Genomic DNA, 10587 nt, shown 5'->3' with positions numbered 1-10587 from the left:
TATGAGCAGATGAGCCCAGCCTGTTAGGTGTTCTTTGCTTTTTTAGTTTTTTAAAATATTAGAACAAAAATCACGGAAAACATTTAAAAGATCTTTTTTTTTTTATTGAATGCAATACATTGCGATAGTTGAATGCATAGTAAATTTTGAAATGCAAAAAGAAAAAATCAAAAAAATTTGAGAGAATATGTGACAAATAACCTTAGATTAATACCGATTTTGGAGAATTTAAAAAGAATTCAGTTTTTTGCCATTAATAACATTTATTATCCCACATTCTTAACTGACGATCCTTGCTCGGATGATGCTTTAAACAATATATCTCAAAATATAAATTTTAAAAAGTGTAATTAAAAAAAATGTTTGTACTTAATTATGCATAGTTTTGAACATAAGTCTGTGTGTCATTTTTTCATTTCATGTTCAATGCTAGAAATCCCCTCAATCATCATGACTACTTTAAAGCAGTTCATGAACAGATAAAACGTTGACATTTCTACCATGTGACCAAAGCTGAACCTTTCCACATCATCACAACAACAGAGACTTTGTTCGCGCGTCATGTGACCGCAGCCACACGCTGAATAAGGCAGAGGCTGCAAGAGCAGAATGAGGGCTGAGATAAGGAGGCAGAAGGGGGGGTCAGACCACCTCCCGCCGTTTCACATGCGGGAGGTGCTACTTTCCCGTTCAGATGAGATGCAAACCATATAAGGACAGAGCAAGAGGAAGCAGGGGCTTCCTCTGTCATGTGACTTCCAGTTAGAGGGATGCTCTCACTCACACATGCACACACACGCTTACAGCCTAGTGTGAACAACACGAGATCTTTACTCTACATTTGTGGTTCCCACATCGATTTATTTTAGCTTCTTTCTCCAAATCAATGTTCATCACTTACTAGCTGATGTATTTTAAAGCAATTCTCTATAAAGTGGAATTGCTCTTTATTGATAGAAATCACATTGTAACTAATAAACAGACTCTATGGACTGTGCTGTTGCTTTTTCTGTTTTGATAATTCTGCTGTAAACATTTGATAATAGTACTGCACAACAAAATCAAACATTGTTATTCTGGCGCCATCTCCTCTACTCAAATATGAGATTAAAACCTTTATGGGACTTTAAAAAATCATTGAAATGTTTGCAACTTTTAATGAAATTTAATAAATTTCTTTGGGTTGTAAAAAGCAAAAATGCACAAAAATATCAGGAAGGACGAGAGATGCATGACTATCCTAAAGATCCACTCTGATGTGTTTTTGCTGTTTTTAATATGTTTTGTTGCATTTTTTTTATCATGATAGAGGTCATGTATAAAAAGTTTTAAACTTAAAATTGAATTTCGGAGTATTTCTTTATGAAAATTGTTGAGAATCATGAGCAGAGTTTTTAAAAAAAACTTGTAGTTGTGACATAGAAGCTGCAAGAGGTAGGCCACACACTTCCTGCCACGCTCTGCCACTACCACTCTCCATTCTGATGCCTCCACTTGCAGACAAATAGATCCATGTACATCTTTGTTTTCCTCACTTGAGCTGGCAACTGGCTCAGAACTGTACAGTTGGATAGCTTTATTATTGCTCGCCATTTTGTTTCACTAGTTGGGTGTGTGAGGGGCTATAAGATAGTGGAAGACACTGTGAACAGATGGATGACGGGAAATAGGGGCGGGATTACTCCACACAAACAGTCCCGCTCACAGAACAGAGGCAAATTTCTGAAGAATTACTGCTGCTCTGCAGAAACTGTATTAGAAAACCAGTTTCTTTTTGTTGTTGTTGCTAAAAATGACATAAACCTAATTAAAAGACCACTAAGAACACTTTTACAATAAAGTGGTTTGACATCTATTTTTGACTGTGGAGTGCTTTAAGTGGTCTACCGTTGTGAATATAACACAAAATTGAATTAGAATGCCCAAAACTGTGAGTCTTCGTCGCATGGGGCCTGTTCATATGACAGCATGGGAGGAGGAAAACCCAACCTCGGGTCTCCCACACTGTAAGCTTGACCGAGTAGGGGGGATCCCTCCTGGAACGTCACTTCTAGCACTTTCTCTTTCCACTTCTCTACTTCTGCCTCGTCACTCAAACTCTCCGACCACTACAGGAAATGAAACTTTTAGTGGTACAAACATGTGATGTTATACAGTTTAGATTGGAGCAACTGTCAGCTGCAGCGCCACCTTTAGCTCAAACATGTTATTTTAAATTCATAATTAAAAAAAAATAGACCACTAAGACAGTTTCCAGGTTTAAAGAAACGTCATTACTGTCATCTATGCAGATGACACTCTGCTTTGTATTTTTAATATAATTCATATTAAAACACAAAAAGTTTCCTCCTTTCATATTTTTATGAGTTTTCTAACAATAATTATAAGACTCAGAACTCTTGATTACTCAGTTCTTCTTTATTTTCTTGTCAAAATGTTTATATTCACAGATAAAGTATATATTTACACTAGAGCCTAAGTCTTTAGATCTGGGTTTCCTGTTTGTTGCTTGTGGTTTGTGTTCTCATTTTTTCTTTCCTCATCGGCAGACTCCGAAACAGAAAGTCTCACCTACATTCCAAACCCAACAGATTTTGTCTCAGCTTTATCTAATGCCTCAAACTCCGTTTCCTCTGTGTCATGGTTTTCCTGTAGATGCTGCACCAACTGCCTGCATCTGCACAGCATGGATGCATTTATTCACCTGTTTCTTTTTTTTTTTTTTTTGCTGCCTGGTTGTCCCATTAATGTTTAATAAGCTTTAAACCTGCAGAAAAGCTCCCATTATACTGTACAATCATCAGGCCTGAGTCCCAAACAGTGATTCACACAGTAGGGTGAGAAAACCATTGTTGTCATGGTGACTGCGTGGGATGTTGAATGAATGAGAGAGAAAAATCATTTTAGATCAGCATTACTCATTCATGTTTTCACTGAGCTGCAGGAGTCGTTTTTGGCTCTGCTGGTAGCATTGTTTTTCCTAAGATTGCAGTCTTTTAGCAGCCCAGGGTTCAGATCTGCAGGTGAAGAGTTTTTTTTTTTTTTTTTCTGTTGGTTTAGAGTAGACTACACAATTACTGAGAAACCCAAATATACCGTTTTTTCCACACTTTAGGGCGCACCGGATTATATGGCACACCATCAACGATAGGTCTAAATTTTTAATTAGTGACAGTGGCTCAGGTGGTTGAGCGGGTCGTCCAATGATCGAAGGGTTGGCGGTTCAATCCCCGCTCCCACCAGCCAAAATGTCGTTGTGTCCTTGGGCAAGACACTTCACCCTCCTTGCCTCTAGTGTGGCTCCACTGGTGTGTGAATGCGCATGAATGATCCCGGTGATGGTCAGAGGGGCCGTAGGCGCGAAATGGCAGCCACGTCTCTGTCAGTCTGCCCCAGGGCAGCTGTGGCTACAACCGTAGCTTACCATCACCAAGTATGAATGAGGAGTGAATGAATAATGGACATAATGTAAGCGCTTTGGGTGTCTTGAAAAGCGCAGATAAATCCAATCCATTATTATTATAAGACACACCAAACCATAAGCCACAGTAAGCGAGACAAAAGAGTCAGAGATAAGTCCATCAGTCAGTAAGATTTTATAAACTGCTTTCACAGTAACTCTAGAACTTGTTTGTAACTTGCTGCACGCTAGCCACATTAAAAGCGTTTGGCGCGTTAGCGTTTTCACAAAACCGGTAGCTCCCAATCTAGTTTGCAAAACAAAAAACGGACTAATACTGCTAAAACAAACATTATTGGGACTAGGCTTACTCACAAAGTATAAAAATAACCACAGTCCGAGACTGTTACACGTTACACACAAAAGCCACGTTATTCAAATTCAAATTCAAATTAATTTTATTTATAAAAAATTAATTAACGTTAGCGTAATTACAATAATACCCAACCTTGTATGCAACAACAAAAAAAAATAGATGGGCGTTTTGACAGAGTGCTGCGTAATCGCTTCATTAAAAGTAAGCACAACCAGTATCCATATCTAAGGTGGTCCACAGTATAAGGCACACTTTTGTTTTTGTTTTTTAAATGTGGGTTTTTAAGTGTGCGCAATGGTACAGTAAATACAGTAATTCAATTTTATTATGGCAAAAATTCATAGTTTTTTATAACAATTTTTGACATTAACATTGAATTAACATTTTCATTGAAATAGATCAATGACAAACTCTTTTTACAACCAGCAAGACAGAAATTTTTATGTACTTACATTTGGGGCTGTTGAGAATAAAGAAAAGGGAAAACCCCTTGTCCTTAGTACTTGACGTAACTTCAACTATAAGTTAGTTGTTTTAGTTTCATGTTGGCAACAATAGCCCTGCAGAAACAGACCTATTAACCATTTAGAACTGCATCAGAAGGACAACATTATTTTTGTTTCCCATATAGGATTAAAATTAACATTTTTGTCTCAAGACACAAACACCCACACTAAAATCGTGTTTATTTCTCTGGATTTGTGAAAAGAAAGCAATGTTTGTGTGCTTGGCAAGGATTGATTGGAACAGAAAAGCTCTGGCAGATCTTTAATAGATTCAGAATGGTTTAGTTTAAATCAGCTTAAACACGTCTTTCACAGTTGTCTTTGAGTGTAGCAAGAGGTTCCTATCTGGTAACTATTCAATCAGACTTATGGAGCGACTCAGGAAAAGCAAGTTAACTACACACCAAAAAAAAAAAAAACATGTTGTTGCTGATCCAATTTTTTGCAATTATATTTTTTCTGTAGTGCAAGTTTTTGAAGTTAGTAGTTGGCAAATCAGATGCCTTAATAAAAGTATGTGGTTCCTGTTGGCCCCTACGTCCAATGCTCGGAACGTTGGATCAACAAATTTTGGACCATTCACTGATTACTGAAGTGGTCTGTCTCCAACATGGCGGTGTTTATATTGCGGCATAATGGTGACTAAATTGACTTTATTTCATTGGAGCAGGGTGTAAGTCATTTTCTATGGATGACATGACACTCGCCCGTCCAGTTCTCGTATACAATCAATGAATTTAAACGCTCAGAAACTTCTTCCTTGTTCTGCAGTCTTTTGGCTTGATTTAGGAATCAAGCAAAGACGGCAAATGTGGCCAAGATGGCAGCAACCACCATGATGAATAACTAACTATAAGTTAGCCCAACACAAGCCGTTGGCTGACATTATCTGTCCCCACATTTAAACAATCTTTGATCAAACTGCTAATTCAGAGAATAAGCGCAACAGGAGCAACAATACGACACCTTAAACTGTGAGAACCTCTCTCCTCTCCGGGGTGACACTCTAAGGTCAGAGGTCGGCCTTAACTACCTGTAAAGTAAACTTTGACACTCAGAGAGACGTCAGCTGTCCGTCAGCAGGGGACACAACTGAACACAGAGTTCCAGTGCTCCAACCAACCTCAGCCGTGTTTTTATTATCCACATTCCTGAGCTGCTCGAGCTGAACTCTGGTTTCAGATATGTTCTGTTTCTCTGGGATCCAGTTCAGCTGACTGTCTTTTTCGCTGGCTGCGGGACGGAAACCCAACAGTTAAAAAAATAATCAAAGATGTGGGAAAAATTGAGAGAGTGTTTGGAACATGCACCTGTTATAGCTGTGGAAAAGTTTTCTGTTTGAATCTGGACACAAATACAGGAACAAGAACGGACATTTCAACCTAAAAGACAAACAAAGTAGATAACAATTTTACAGTGATGCTACCGGAACACGAGAATGAATGGTCGTTTAGATTCATGAAATATGGGAGGAATCTGATAAATTAGTGCAACATGTGAACATTTATTGAGAGAATCGTAGCATGAAGAACATGATAACAAATCAGTTGAATTCTTCATCCTTTGAGCCGCTTTGGAACAATTTCGTCGAGGCCATTGTAAACTTTTGTCCACACCCAGCATTAGATGTTCTTGAACGCCCGTTTAGCCCAGGTTGGTCACATTGGACAAGGAGGGAGCATATTCTTCTTTTTTCCTTTATCTACTGTTTAAAAGTACATGTCCAGTGGCACTTGCTATTTAAAAAAATAATAATTATATAGTTGCACTTGATTAAGTTGCAATTCAGTCAAACACTGCAAGAAAATAACAAAACGTATAGTACTCCAAAAAAAGTTTTTGGTCTGATTTAAAGAAAATCTTTCGTATTTTACTAATTATTACTGTCAAATATAAAAATCTTTCAAAAATAGGAGAACCAGTAATACACATTTCATAAGGAGTCGGGAGAAAGTTCCCATCTGACTGTCTAGGAGTCGTTCGAGACGGGAAAAGGGAATGTCGGATGATTTTTTTCCCTTCTCTTCAGGCCGTACACATTAGCGGTGAGCTGGTGGCAGAGTGGAGCGCTGGGGCAGGCTTCCCAGAAGAGCTGCCCGCTCCACTCACGATCAGGGATCAGGAGCGGGAAAACGGAGCAGAGGGTTCCTTCTGACAGTAATTAAAGCAGCTCTGAAGTTTTGAAAACTGAAAGGACTGCAGGACAGGAGAAAACCGCTGCAGCCTGCAGCAGCAGCCAGGCACAGAGCTGCCCACAAAGACGGAACCTCTGTTCTGCCTGTAATGATGTACAGGGTCAGACTGTATAGGACGAATATTCCTGTAAAACAGGCTCCTAGAAATTACCTAGAATATTTTCAGGGTGCTGACAACATGTCTGATGTCATACTTGCGTGGATCGTGTTAAGATTTATTATAATCCATATTATATGCAGGAAATGCATCAGATTTTGATGTTGGTCAGAGTGACGAAGAAGAAAAGTCACAGATTTATTTATTTTTCTCCTGCTAGGTCATATTTGTTTAGAGTTCAATAAATATTTAGAGGAGACCAAATCGGTTTCTTTTAGATGTCTGAAAAATAGAGCCACAAAGTCTAAATTGTGGATTTGACCTTAGATGCAGAAAAAGGGGTGGTGAGGTTTTATCAGGTGTCTAGAAAGTTTGCAGCTCATTAACAAGAAATTAGGGAGTTCTTTAGCTAATTAAGTTAAATTAAGCTTTGACTCATAGGTGAGTAAACTGGCCATAAACTCTGCTGAAATCCAGTCTGATGATTATTTTACATTTTCAGAGATTATTAAGAAATTGCTTTCAAAGTTCAAAAGAATAAATAAAGTAATTATAATTGATTCTCTTTTAAATATTGTATGGTACTTTGTAGTTTGATTTTTTTTTTTAAATTAAGAACAGACTGCCTTCAGCTCACACTAACATCACTAAAGTAAACACAACCCTCATTCCACCATGTTTTTTTTGACTTCTTATCATTTTTAACATATTGTGAAAAATTTATTTCAGAACGTTTGTCTTTATAATTACTTCAAAACTAGGTTGGTAGAATAAAAGCTGGTCTCCTCAGTCCTTTCAAACCCTTCAGAACTCTCATTCTCAATGAAAAGTCTGTAAATGCTTTTTGAGCTTTTGTGTTAAAACTCTCGCATTCATGCCTAGTTACGCAGTTTTTAAGACCATTTTTAACGCGTTTCTGTTAAACGTGCATTGAAAGTTAAACTAGGTGGAAATTTGACCAATCAGGGATTTGGATTTATTATGGGTAGCTTCGTCATTTCTTTTTGCAGAAGTGTCAACCGTTCGAAAATTGATCATGAAGGAATTCCATGACACCAAGTATTTATATCGGAATGTAGCTGTAAAAGAAAAAGCCTGGAACACGATTTGTGAAATTTGCACCACTTTGACATTTTGCACCAAGCCTCTTCCAACTGTAGGTACATGTGCTTGTATCATATATATGACAGTCCAGTGTGAACACTATATGCTTTAAGGATCTGAAAATATTTCATGTAGATTTTACTTTAATTATCCTACATTAGTGTATTTTTTGCTTTTATGGTATATTTTGTTTGCATTTTTACCCTTTGGCTAATTGAGCTTAATGAAACAAACCACAGCATTTTCTTCCATTTTAATGATAGTCTTTTGATTCTTGTTGCTTTTAGTCTTTTGTGTTTTATGATTTGTTTATTTTTTTAACTAATGTGTACATATGTCTTTAGATAACACGTCTACATGTTGATGAAAGGTGCTCTACTATTCCCATTGAATGATTCAACATGTCCTGTAATGAATGCATAAGTACAAATATGTGTATTAATGGTTAGAACAGAGCGATTATAATAACATCATTTACATGTGTATGTGGTTGTACATATATGGAAATGTATCTTCTTTTACTGTTGAATTCTAAAGTTTTCCAATCAAGTCATGACTAATCATCCTAATTTCGATATATCCAAGTTTACATATACATTTTCCGTTTGTTTGTTTTTTTAGTATATTTATTTTTACATTTGGTTGAAAAAAATACATTAATTCCAAATAAATGGGGTAGAATTATTTTTGTTTAAAAAAAAAAAATTAATGTTTACATGTTATTAATGGTACTTTACCCAATTCGTTTTGAGCATACCAGAATAAACATAACCCAATGTTTTACATTTTTATAATTTCTAAAAGGGTATTTAATGATTCTGAACAAAGTTGATCAGATCTGTTTCTATGTTTAGTGCAGACGTAGAATTCTTGCTTTTGTTTGTTTTGCTCCTCAGTGGAGGTGAAGTCATCTCATCTCTGATTGGTGGAGGCTGACACATTTTCACACTTGACCAGCTGAGAGCAAAACTGAGAAACTCATTCAAAACTTCTTGATTTTTTTTTTTTTTTTATTTTTATTTTGTTTGTTTTTGCTGCAAAGTTTGAGATCAAATTCCTGAATTTGTTTTTGCTTTTTTTGTGTGAAATGAGCAAAGTTACATTTGTGCACAAAGCGCTGCTTGTGCTCGGTAAGTCACTCTGATGAACCCAGCAGGGAACTGGTTCTGGTTCTGGTCTCAGAGCTCTAACCACTGTCGAGCTGATCTTTCATTCCACAAACTTTCCGTACATCCCTCTGCTGCAGAGGGAAAGTTTTAGGCATGGACAAAGAGAAGAGGAATCTTTTTTATTGTGAGGGCCGCTCAGCGTGAGAAGACTTTCGCCGAGTGTTGATTCAAACACCTGAGGTGTGACTGAAGCAGTTCAAAACAGGTCAGCGTGTGTTTGTGTGATTAGACAGGCAAGGAATGAAAACGAGGTGGCGTGACTTCTGACCTCCCTGCTGATGAGGAACAGGACGGGTGCAAAGTTCTCACACTGTCCTTCTGTGGCTTCAAACCCCCAGCCACCCACCCACATATACACACTTGTGACTGTGGTCCCAGGAAGGGAAAAGCCTTGGAAGTTGGATCATTCCAACCCTGCATCCCGTTCATGGATGGTTAAAAATTAAAGTTAGTTGTAGTTCACCAAATAACCACTAGGAGGCTTATTACATAAGTCTGATCCAAAAAACACAGTGGTCTCCAATCTTTTTCTGTCAGTAACTGGGGGTTTAGGACCCAAAGCGCAGGAGAACGGATTGGTAACAGAAACTTAAACATTTAATACAAGAACTGAAACATGACAAAACCCTGGGAGCAACAAAAATGGTGACAAAGCAGAGCAGATGACCTGAAAACCAGAAACTTAAATAGAGTGTTGGAAATGAACTAAAATAAAGACAGCTGTGGCTCATGATTAACCTGAAATTGGTGTGACTGACAGGCCAGCTAAAAACAGGACCAAAACATGACCAAGCTAAACCAAAGAACCTCTCACATCTTCTGGCTACGAACCAGTTTAACCCTAGAACCCTTTCAATGTAAAAAGTTACACCATCACTTTTGCCGGGTAATTTTTACCCAATATAATATACCCAACAATAAGTACTTGTCATAAAAATAGATCAAAACATGACAACACTTTATAAATTAAAATTTTACCTTTTTTTTTCTCAACATAGGAAGTTCCTAAAAAAATACTGAAAAATTAGGAATTTAAGACAAAAAATTCTTTAAAAAAAATTAATGATAAGAAAAACTTGGTCTTTGCTCAAGAAATACAGAGAAAAACAAGGGGTGAACACTGTTTTATGTTATGATTGGCAAACCTTTCTTTTCCCTTTAAGCATCCTCCATGTCGAAAATCCGTCTCGCTTTCATGCAAATACTTTTCCTAGAGACATGTGCACCGTTCTGTCTTTGCTCAATAATCCATGCAACACCAGTTCTTCCAAATTATTGCTAACCCATCTGCTTTGGCCATTCTTGGCATCTGGCAGAGACCGGCCACTATGGGAAGACATAAGGTATGTTATGTTATATTATATTATATTATATTATATTATATTATATTATATTATATTATATTATATTATATTATATTATATTATATTATATTATATTATATTATATTATATTATATTATATTATATTATATTATACTATATTATATTATATTATATTATATTATATTATTTTACATTACATTACATTACATTATATTATATTATATTATATTATATTATATTATATTATATTATTGATAACTAAGTGGTTCTAAGTTTTTTCTTGAACTCCACTTAAGTGAGTTTAATCACCAGCAAAATAAAAAAAATGAAATTAGTCTAATGACTCTGTTTGACTCACATTCTTGTGAATGGGACGTTTTGATTTTTACTTTTTGGCTCTTGTTGATGTTAAATA

Source organism: Oryzias latipes, chromosome 4, assembly GCF_002234675.1.
Source record: "Oryzias latipes chromosome 4, ASM223467v1".
Taxonomy (NCBI): Eukaryota; Metazoa; Chordata; class Actinopteri; order Beloniformes; family Adrianichthyidae; genus Oryzias; species Oryzias latipes.
This window is presented reverse-complemented; position numbering follows the sequence as displayed.